Raw genomic sequence first — 12,694 nt, 5'->3', positions numbered from 1 at the left:
CGCTGTTATTGATGACTCAGCCGACATTATACCAACGTTGGAGCATTGATGGTGGACAACGTTGAACTGACGTTGGAAATGTTGTTGGTCTGACGATGTATGGACGTGCACTTCTATCGATGATACAACGTTGCTTACCAACGTTGTAGCAATGTTGTATTTGACTATTTAGCCAACATTGGATCAACGTTGCCAGACAACGTTGAAACATTGTTGCTGGACAACGTTGAACTAACGTTGGAAATGTTGTTGGTCTGACGATGTATGCGCGTGCACTTCTATCGATGATGCAACGTTGGCCTGCCAACGTTGAGGCAACGTTGGGAAAAAAATTCCCAACGTTGATCCAACGTTGGTCCAACGCTGTATTGTTACCTGGGATGACTCACGTGCCCTTATATTAGACTTAAATATAATTCACCATTTTGTAACCGATACCCCTGGTGTGAATTTTGCGAAGTGAGGTTGCATTTATAGTCAGAATAATATATTGGAAACAAAAAATAGATCAACTTCCCCCTCACCCCCCCCCCCCTCTCTCTCTCTCTCTCTCTCTCTGTTCATTTATGAAATTCTGATCTTGACGAAAGGTATGAAACTAGCTCGTAAAAACAGCAAAAAGGGGGAATGGTTGGCAGGGGGTTGAATGTGTGGGGGGCATTGGCAGAAGGGCAAGCTAGAGAAAGATGACAAAGTATCTCAAGTGGTAAGGGGCAAAGCAGAGGTAAAAGACAGATTGGACTCGGAGAATTAAGTATGAAACAAAAATGAAAGAGATTTGTGACGCACTAAAAGGAACCAGACACTTTGCTCTTTACAAACCACCTTGGTTTGGTCTGCAATAAGTTGGTCCTCTTCTCAGATAGCCTTATACCACAAAAGCCGTTTGGCCAATGTCCTGCCAATTTGGTCTAACGGTAGTTCCTCTACCATAACTACACAACATAATTTTGTGCTGATACCTACTTAACTGCAATATCTAATCCATGCAGTTGGTCTAATATCCACTTCATCTACTTCTGTCAAATCGAATTTGCTTCATAGACAGTTCCCCGTCATCTAACCATGTAGACTAAAATTGTATTAGATCATTAGACGAAATGTGAAAAGCTCAAATTTGAATTTGGTTTACCCATTGCATCATAGCCTGGGGCCCGTAGAGGAGAACAGTTACTCACTGTAACCCTATTGTCCCTCCGTCCAACCAACCGATGCACTATAGACTTGTTGATTAAGATATAACGCCTTTATAAAGGAATTAGAAGCTCGATCAACATAGAAAAATCGTAAATTTGAATATTAATGGAATAAAGAAAACATTATAAAGCATTTAGATAATATTCTGAACTTATAAGAGGGTTAAAATGTAAACGGGATTGACTTAGAATCGAAAACAGGGGCCGCGGAACGGTTTTCAAAGTGGGGGGGGGGGGGCTGAGCCAAAAGTGGGGGGGGGCTGACCATGCAAAAAATTGTCATTTTTACGTTTTTGTACATGGTTTTGGAAAAAAGTGGGGGGCTGAAGCCCCCAGCCAAACCCCCCCCCCCCCCGCTTCCGCGGCCCCTGGAAAACACTGAATTGGGAGTTGGATAGGAATAATCGAATCGGAACTTAAAACATACGTTAGGGTACGATTTTTATTTGAAAACTTCGATGCAGTAAAGAGACTGACCAATAACTAAAATTTTAGATAAAACGGTGTATTCTTCAAATGGGGCCTAATATTCTTATTCGAAGTTCGAACAAATCTTGATATTGTGCTCAAGACACAAGCTTGCCGAAATATCACTGAAAACAACAACAACCGTGATGTTGAAGATGCAACACAATAATTGCGGAAAGTCAACCTAATTTCTGGAAAATAGAGCCCCCCCCCCCCTCCCCTCACCATCAAAAAGCTCATCAAAGTAGGCGTTTGCTACCCGCGGCTGCATCTTCTGACACCTTTTGAATTGGGTGAGCCCTCTATTGATTCAAACTTTACAGTCGAGAACGGAGAACTCAGATCAGTCTGATAAAATTAAAACATTGAAGCATTCTAATTTTATTTATTCCTGGCCTGTACATCCCTGAAGTGCGTTTTGAGATTCTAAATATGTTCCTGAATATCATCTATCGTCAGATGATGTCTTCACATCAGATATTTGTGAGGTAACTATAAATTTTTAAATAATAAAATAATGTTGAAGTTAGACCCTACTTGACTTCGGTCCCATGTATTAACTATTTTGTAAGTCTAACAATACAATGCCGCATCTAGAAAACCACTCACACAACACTCTAACTTTTAGGCGACACCCCAATACTTACCCGTGTTAATAAACTGGGACTCCACTCACGCGCATTTGGGCCGCCCTAGCTTAGAACTAAGTTTTGTTTTACTAAAAAATAAATATTCTTATGTTATAATTCAATAGATGTTACTAAATAAATTAGTAGGCCTACTAGTATGGTAGTGGATCGTATTACCGAACACTTTTCATGAATTCAATCATATCAAACACATTATTCTCATAAAATTCACCAAACTTTCACCATAAATACACAATTACCTACAAAATATAAATATGTAAAAATTTTGCCGAAATCGTTAGTCCTTTTTACGATATTAGCTTCCAATCGGACCCCTCTTCGCATGTGAAATATTTTGGTCACATGAAAAGGTATCGTATTACCGAACGTGTGTTTTCTATGGGAAAAGTTGAAAAAGCAACAAAATCACTGATGAGCTATTTTGACCATATTTTTGTTATTTTTAGAATATTAAGACTTTGATAATGTGTTTTTTACAACTTTTCATCATCTTTCTATTCAAGTTCTCTTTGGAAGGATGTTGCAAAATTTTGAGCGTATAAAATTATTTTCTGATGCGTATGATGCGCGCGTTCGGTAATACAAGGCCGGTCGGTAATACAATCACTCACTATACTATTTAGTAGTAGTAGGCCTACTGTTAAATCGCACTCTAGGCGACACCCCAATACTTACCCGTGTTAATAAACTGGGACTCCACTCACACGCATTTGGGCCGCCCTAGCTTAGAACTAAGTTTTGTTTTACTAAAAAATAAATATTCTTATAATTCAATAGATGTTACTAAATAAATTAGTACTAGTAGGCCTACTGTTAAATCGCACTCTAGGCGACACCCCAATACTTACCCGTGTTAATAAACTGGGACTCCACTCACGCGCATTTGGGCCGCCCTAGCTTAGAACTAAGCAATATTATCTAGAAATTGTTCAACTGTAGTCATAAAATATGTTCTATTAAATAAATTGATAATGTTTAATCGGTACTCACCGGTTCTTTTGCTGCATTTTCAGACCATTTCTCACAATTCTTCGTAAATATTTGCGGCAAATTTTGTCGCCATAGACAGCTATACGTCCATCTTTATTAATAAATGGAGCGCCCTTTACGATAGTTGTTAATGCCGCGGAGAAATCGTTAGGCATTTTGGCCTGTGTTCAAGGCGTTCTTTCTGTTTTATTTTTTATATTGAAGATTGTGCATTTGTTGAATAGCGCCGTCTACGTCAGGTATGAGATCGAGTGTATAAATACACTCTTCAAAAATAATTATGATTCCGACCTGGCGCTGTTTAACTTCAATCTCTTTCACCTAAATTAGCGATGAATGCTAGCATTATAAAATATATATTATTAACGTCTGACAAAAAGAATAATCAACCGATCAGCTGACGAGAACGCGAATCACGTGATCTTCATATCAGCTTCTATCGCGAGTCAGAAGTGAAGAGCAACTGCCCAGAAAATCAGGAAAAAGCCGTGAAAATGTAAGTTCCCCTTCATTTCTTTCATTTTTTGTTGTTGCTAACGATGCATTTACACTATAAAATTATAATTTAAATAAGAAAAAGGAATATAGCTTGTACTTGTGATATAATATAGAAATATCCTGTTCTCAGAGATTTCTAACCAAAAATACTACTGATGCCGCCTATGAGGTCCATACATGTAATGTTTGGACCTCATTGGTACTAGGAGTGTTAAATCGGTACTCACCGATTCTTTTCTTGAATTTTCTGGCAATTTCCCACGCTTCTGGCTACAATTCTGCGACTAGCCCTGTCGCGGTAGACAGCTACACATGCAACTTTATTTATAAATGGAGCGCCCCTTACGAGAGTTGTTAATGCCGCGGAGAAATCGTTAGGCATTTTGGCCTGTGTTTTTTTATAGGTATGAGATCGAAATCACATTCACAGCGAGTATTTACACTCTTCCATAATTTTTTTTTTTTTTTTTTTTTTTTTTTTAAAAACAAGTTCACACCTAGTTACAATTAATGCATATAGCATTTCCATTTATTTGAAAGCAGGATAAAAGAGCACTGTAGATTAAATGCCTTGCTTACGGGCATAGCTGCCGCGGCCGGGGATCGAACCCCGGACTTTTTCATGTATAGCCAGGCGCCTTAGACCACTCGGCCACGGCACCTCCATAATGATTCCGATAGGGAGACGCAACACTCCCACCCACATGGGCGCAAATCCCAGGGGGACATGTCCCCCTCACCCAAAATAGTAGGGGGGCACATTATGAAATATCCCCCTACTAGTTTTGGTCTTTTCATTCAAAATCGAAATAAAACATGTATTTTGGAAGAGACGATCTTACTTTTGGGGTGCCCCCCCCCCTTTTTTTTTTGTTGCTTGTTTGCTTGTCAAATTTCTTTTGGTCAAGATCACCCAAGGGTTCATTACATGCCGCCGCGCACAGAAAATTCAAGCCATAGAAGTCGTGTGTTGTGGACCCAAGAAGTGAGATCCCAGCACGCGCGACCCACTAGTTAGAAATCCACTGCCAAACACGGTTCGTGGTGCGAGGTTAGTATACTAATACTAACCTCGCAATATGTGTGAGTGGTCAAGATGACCTTCTTTTGGGGGTGATAAACCTTCTTTTTTTATTTGTTTGTTTGTTTTTGCTTGTCAAATTTTCCAGCCCCTGGTCCCCCTACCTTTGGGGAGAGATTTCCGCCCTTGCCAAGTAGACATACTCTTGATATTGTTTGCGAATCTGCACGGGCGTCGGGGGCTGGGGGATGAAGAAAAGCGGTGAGACGAGAAAGAAAAAATAGAAGGGAAAAGAGGGCAGAAAAAAAGTGAACGAAAGAAAAATCCGTTTGGGCAAATGCCTGTCTGTTTGTTGGACTGGCACCTGTTGCAAAAATTATTATGCTGATGGAATCAGAGACTGCTTCATGTATACCGACAGTGACAGGATTTAGCGGTTGTAGGTATATATCGAGCTCTAACGCTCTAAAACTGTGTTCTTTATCAAAAAGTTGTCCTTCATATTCATTTTCGCAAAAGAATATAAAGTTTTCAATCAATTGTCTATAGACATAGTTATCCTGTTTATGATAAAAATACTTAGAAATTGGGTTAGGTTAGGGTTATCAAATTATCAGGGCAGAAATTTTTTTTTCTTCAGATTTTGCGCGTCGAGCTGGCATTATTTGATCTGTGAGATTATGTTTTTAATGACATTCATTCTATTCACAGCAATATATTATAAAACATTGCGCGCTGCATGAATTATAGATAGGTCTATAGTTATCAGGTGAATAACTTACCGCTACACACTGATCATGCTGATACTGTTTTGTAAATTAAAGGGGAATTTCACCTTGATATTGTGAAAATATAAGAAAAATAATTTCAAAATATTGGTGAAGGTGTTATTTAAAAAAAATAGGAGTTAATAGAATTTCGAATGCTTGATTTGTGACGTCATAAACGAGCAGTTGCTCTATATTCTATGTAATATAAAATGCCAAATGGGGGGGGGGGTGTCCCTACCACTACCGTCCACAAGCCAGCAATTATCTTTTTTTCTCTCTTTTCTTAACCAAAATACTTCCCCTCCCCCAGAAAAAAAGGAACCAGGGTTGAAGAGAAAGAGAATTATGATAGAGGAACACAAAATACTTTATTTTTTTCAGCTTTTACTGTTTTATTCGACTTATAATCAAATATTAAATGGGGCTTAGAACAGTTTTTTTTAAGTCAATTAATAAAAATATTCCTCCTCGGGATTTGAGCTTTCATGAAATATCAATCTTTTTCATGATTACCGAAAATACTTAAAATGTCCAAATTTTTTATCGGTGTATAAAGCTTTAGCTGATGCGTTGCGCCCGCCTTATTTTAATGTTGAGATACAACTTTATGCTTTTAATGAATTCCTAAAAACACTTATTTTTAGATCATTTGTCGCAATCGAATGATTCGATTAGTAAGCTAATGAATGATTATTATGTTTCATGAATTGTTTAAAATGTGTCTCTCTATCAGTTTTGAATATAAAAAAAAATGTTAGCTCGTGCTTTTTGCTCGCAATATTTTGATTAGTAAGAAGTTCTTGTATCTATGCGAGTTTGATAGATTGATAGATAAATAACCAAAGAGAGAGGGGGGGTCCCTCAGCTAACTTGTCCTCGCTTATTCCAAATTTTTTTATTATGCTCGTGTTGTGAGTGTTTCAAAGTCTTTTTTTTTTTTCACCCTTTTTATTGTCTCGGAGCTTCCCTCTATTTCTTTTAACTATGATGTAGCCCTTTTTACTTGTTTCAATTCTTTTATGCTCTCATTTCATTGAAAACATAATTATTAAACTGACGTAGAAGACTTTACAACAAAATTTTGATATTGTTTTTTCTTGTTTGTTTGGCTTTCTTTTTTCTTCTCCTCAGACCTTCTTTTTCTTCTTAGTTTCCCTTTCCTTATTTTCTCTTTTATTTCATTTCATGAGGAATCCGCCAACTTATATACAACAACAAACATATTTAGAGGCGGATATCCAGTGAGGGGGCCTGGTGGTGTGCCCCTCTAAAAAAGGAGGAAAATAGGAAGGAAAATAAGAAGGGAAGGGGGAAAAATAAGAAAACAAGAAAGACGATGATGGCAATGATGATGATGATGAAAATTATCTTGGTGAACATCGATGATAGTGGTGGTGATGGTGGCGGTAATGATGATGATGATAATGATGGTGGTAGTGGTGATGAAGATGAGAATGAAGTTGGTGACGATGATGATGATGATGATGACTAGATGTAATTTTGTTATTTTGTCTTTAAAAGAATTAAGTAGTGCAAAGGCGAATTCATTTAAAGTTTATTATGAAAATAGCAGAAAAAAATAATTTGAAAAATTGGTATGCGTTCGAGGAAAATCCATCCCCCACCAAAAAAAAAAAATTAAAGGTGAGATTTTTTTTTAATTATTTGTGACGGCGTAGGTCTATGCGAGCAGCTATGGGATATAATTATGGTAAAAAAGTAAATGAAATGTCAAGAAATACATGATAATGACTTTTATTGTACATTCAGTATATCAATAGATAACTTCATACTCGTTCCAAAAAAGAAAAAGTGGGTAATTAAGGACCATTAAAAATGGGAAATTTTGGCATTTTATATTACATAGAATATAGAGCAACTGCTCGTTTATGACGTCACAAATCAAGCATTCGAAATTATATTAACTCCTATTTTTTTTTAAATAACACCTTCACCGATATTTTGAAATTATTTTTCTTATATTTTCACAATATCAAGGTGAAATTCCCCTTTAATTTACAAAACAGTATCAGCATGATCAGTGTGTAGCGGTAAGTTATTCACCTGATAACTATAGACCTATCTATAATTCATGCAGCGCGCAATGTTTAATAATATATTGCTGTGAATAGAATGAATGTCATTAAAAACATAATCTCACAGATCAAATAATGCCAGCTCAACACGCAAAATCAGAAGAAAAAAAAAAATTTCTGCCCTGATAATTTGATAACCCTAACCCAATTTCTAAGTATTTTTATCATAAACAGGATAACTATAGACAATTGATTGAAAACTTTATATTCTTTTGCGAAAATGAATATGAAGGACAACTTTTTGATAAAGAACACAGTTTTAGAGCGTTAGAGCTCGATTTATACCTACAACCGCTAAATCCTGTCACTGTCGGTATACATGAAGCAGTCTCTGATTCCATCAGCATAATAATTTTTGCAACAGGTGCCAGTCCAACAAACAGACAGGCATTTGCCCAAACGGACAACATCTCAACCTCTGCTCATTTCTTTTTGCACGGGCACATAAAATCTCGACCTATACCCATCACTTTTCTCACTATTTTCTCCTCCCTTTTATTTTCCATTAATATTTCTTTCGTTCACTTTTTTTCTGTCCTCTTTTCCCTTCTATTTTTTCTTTCTCGTCTCACCGCTTTTCTTCATCCCCCAGCCCCCGACGCCCGTGCAGATTCGCAAACAATATCAAGAGTATGTCTACTTGGCAAGGGCGGAAATCTCTCCCCAAAGGTAGGGGGACCAGGGACTGGAAAATTTGACAAGCAAAAATAAACAAACAAATAAAAAAAGAAGGTTTATCACCCCCAAAAGAAGGTCATCTTGACCAAAAGAAATTTGACAAGCAAACAAGCAACAACAAAAAAAGGGGGGGCACCCCAAAAGTAAGATCGTCTCTTCCAAAATACACGTTTTATTTCGATTTTGAATGAAAAGACCAAAAATAGTAGGGGGACATTTCATAATGTGCCCCCCTACTATTTTGGGTGAGGGGGACATGTCCCCCTGGGATTTGCGCCCATGTGGGTGGGGGTGTTGCGTCTCCCTATCGGAATCATTATGGAAGAGTGTAAATACTCGCTGTGAATGTGATTTCGATCTCATACCTATAAAAAAAAATTGAACAGCTACGCCTTGAACACGGGCCAAAATGCCTAACGATTTCTCCGCGGCATTAACAACTCTCGTAAGGGGCGCTCCATTTATAAATAAAGTTGCATGTGTAGCTGTCTACCGCGACAGGGCTAGTCGCAGAATTGTAGCCAGAAGCGTGGGAAATTGCCAGAAAATTCAAGAAAAGAACCGGTGAGTACCGATTTAACAGTACTAATTTATTTAGTAACATCTATTGAATTATAAGAATATTTATTTTTTAGTAAAACAAAACTTAGTTCTAAGCTAGGGCGGCCCAAATGCGCGTGAGTGGAGTCCCAGTTTCTTAACACGGGTAAGTATTGCGGTGTCGCCTAGAGTGCACACAAGCATGCGAGGTTAGTTGTATAGTCACGTATTGTATTACCGGACACTATTATGATTCCGGGCGCGCATATTACTGCGTTCGAAAACAATTTCGTACCGTAAGAATTCCGCAATTCAATTTCACATAGCAATACATAAAACAAGGCGAAAAAATCCAACTTTTACCTTATTTATCTCTGAAAATCAGAAAATGCTTAAAATATCATATAACATAGTTTTGCATTAACAATTGATATATTTTCTAACGGAAATATGGGCCTGATTTGCCGAATTTCAATCTCGTCCACTCCTTCGATCGAATGATGAGGTGTGGTGTATTGTAGGTGATCGTCGACGGCTAGATCTCGAGGTACCTGTGCGCGAGGTTTACCGTGAGTAGAGCCGTCGATCGGCAGCGCATCGATAGAACTTGATGAGCATCACGATACGAACGCGAGCATATATTATTGGAAAGTGCCTTGGAACATGCAGCTAACAGGAAACAAATAAGTTATCAAACACGAATTTATTACCAACATCTGCTCAGATTCGATATAAAAAGCAAATAAAAACTTATAATTTACTCATGATATGAAATAAGAAGAAAAAAGTCACACAAATTTGTTCTTACATCATTATAATCAAGGATATCTTTACCTGTCCGGCGCGCGTCCGGAATCATGATGTAATTTGTCGCGCACGAAAATAATTGTTTTTCGTGGAGGGGTATGCGGCAACTGCGATGCAAAGAAAATGGTTGGTAAATATAAAATAATTTTATCATTTTCATAATATTTGGAATAGCAAGTGTGATTTTTTCTTGATTGTATTTCATCTAGTTGTCATTTTTAAAGCACTGAAATAAAGGTGTCCGGCAATAGGATACACTGCCATACTAACCTCGCACAACGTCAATGTCATTTCATAATGAATTTTGACGTTTTCATTCATCACACGAATGTGAGAGAATGAAACAATATACTAAATTTATTCATCTACATCTTATCATTTAATTTAATTTTAAAAATGTGCTCGAACGTATTTATAAAAAGGGATTTTAAACGCTTACCTCCAAATCTCAGGCAAGACACTCCGTCCGATCCTTAATACTGTGGTGGAAATTGTGCAAACAACAATCGAAATGCGAATTTTTCATATCGAACAGTCTAGATTCAAGTCGTCGGCGCATAATAGGAAACTGTACCAAAAAAATCAACAGAGTTTCTAGAACATATTTGAATTATGAATATGATGAAGTTATTATAAGGTGTACACTATTTTGTATGTAAAAAAGAAAACAAAAGACAAATCCATGTTGACTCATCACTGAGAAAATCTTCATAAAGTTTGATGAAAAATTATGCAAATTGCACTTTTTTCCTATTCAAGGTAAATTTAAAAAATGCACTTCTGAAATGTAGAGCATCCCATAAGCTTCAAAATGAATGGTCATGACATACACATTTTATCAGTATCTCCATGTAATCACTTTTGCTAAAATATGCAAATTTTGACTCAACTTTAAAAAACATACTCTGACAGTGTAGAGCAAGTCATAAGCTTCAAGATGAATGGTCACAAGATATACTTTTTCTAAAAATAAAGAAATCATGCGGCATTTCTACCTAAAACGGGTGTCTCCGGAACGGCTCATGGATCAAGGATTGCTAAAAATGCAATGCTCTGGAACGCACCACATAAAAAACGGGGGTCTATTTCTGGAACTCATTAGATCGTTGGCATAAAACACGCGCGTCTTGCTAGTTTCATATCTGGCCAGCGCAAGCTATTTGCGGGCGCGGGGCCGGGAGCTTCGGCAGGCCAGCTTAATGGCTCCGCGCCGATCAAGATCACGAAGGGCACTCTCTGGAGCGAGAAATCACAAATTTGAGGGTCTCTGGAACGGGGAAAAAATGGGAATTTCTATGGCTCTCTGAATTGGTGATTTTCTGGAACAGAAATTTAGGCTGAAAAAGGGGGTCTCAACAGCGGTACATACGTATCATACATTTGTACTAAGTGCCCCCCCCCCCCCCCGGGTGTAGGAGATGCGGCATTGTATGATGAAAGGCCCTTTTGTTATGCAAGGACATCGCATTCGTATGAGTGGATGAAGGGATCTGCACCTGTATCATTTGATTACAGTGTACCATGGCCTAGTTAATAATGGTTCCACTTAAATTATTTTATTTTACAGCTCCTATTTATTTTTTTTTTTTTGGGGGGGGGCTGGCGTTGGGATCGGGTTGGAAGGGAATACATGTATGCTTATAACCCAAGTCAAAGACAATAAAAAATCATCAAGTGCAGTTAAAAAACTGCATGTATATATCCTTAGTGGCACTGATATGTCTGTCAAAGAAATAAAACGAACCAGATATAATCTCTCCCTTCCCTTTATCTCTTTACACATTTTCCTTCAGATTACTGAGTAACAGTTCACTGATGCCTGGTTTGACAGCTTGCACAAAGATTCCGCTTCAATCATCTGTATCTTCAGCAAACCTTTGTCGACCCCTGCACTCGGAAACAACTTCTCATGCCTGCCTTTGGACAGGTCTTCACCAGACTGGTACATCATCCCTTCTCACTCAAACACCCACTGCAATCGCATTACAGCAGCCAAGCAGAGGGAAAGCCAGAGGGAACGAGTACCAGCCAAGCAACCGGAAGAGGAAAACCAAGCATGGCTTCCACAAGAGGATGAAAACCCAAGGAGGAATCGGAACCATCTGGAAAAGACTGTTGAAGGGGCGAAGACTCTTGACCCATTAGCTCTGTGCAAATGAATAGACACTGACAATGTGTTTAATGCAGATCATGAATTTCTGGTAGAAACTGATCTTGAAGATTTATTGGAATACAGATGATGATTGGAAACTCCTTGATTTGGCCTTGATGTAGCATTACCAGGGGCAGGTGCTCTCTTTGCCCTCCCCCGAGAGAGATCAGTGAGTGATCATCTAAACTAAAGGACAGGTGAAGTCCTTTGTGAAGAAAACACATCAGTGCTTCCCACTCTTGACGGAAGTATGTACACAGAGAAGAGAGGTCCTTGAACAACTTAAGACTTGGAACATTGTTCGGAATGTACATGTATTGGGTACCTTACATGATCATTATGGCATGATGATTAACAGTGTAATCAATCCAATGTCCTTTGATTACAGTGTACCGTGGCCTGGTTCCACTTTCTTGGGGGGGGGGGGGGCAAGAGATCAAAACATCTACATTTGAAGTTGGAAGGGCCCTGTGTAAATTGCTTTCACCGACATCAAGTGTTGGGAGGTTGTGATAATTTTAGATAATCCATAGTTTATATCACCAACCCCTGTTGTGCAGACACAAGATTGATGCATATTACCAACATGAGTACTTTATAGAAAAATGGTGTATCAAGGTATTTGAATAATGGAAGTCCACTTGCAAATACTTGTCTTCTTCTTTTTCAGTTTCTCGTCAAGGTTTTACTTGTTGGCTTCTTGACTTTGGCACAGCAAAGTAGAAGGCACTAAATTATTGTATTTGATCTGCCACAAAAAGGCCCAAATTCACAAAGTTTTTCATCTGTTTAAATTGTCTTATGAAACTTTGCTGATATGTTCTCAGA

This window comes from Lytechinus pictus, chromosome 5, assembly GCF_037042905.1.
Source record: "Lytechinus pictus isolate F3 Inbred chromosome 5, Lp3.0, whole genome shotgun sequence".
NCBI classification, from domain to species: domain Eukaryota; kingdom Metazoa; phylum Echinodermata; class Echinoidea; order Temnopleuroida; family Toxopneustidae; genus Lytechinus; species Lytechinus pictus.
The sequence above is the reverse complement of the archived record's forward strand: the minus strand, read 5'-3'. Positions refer to the sequence as shown.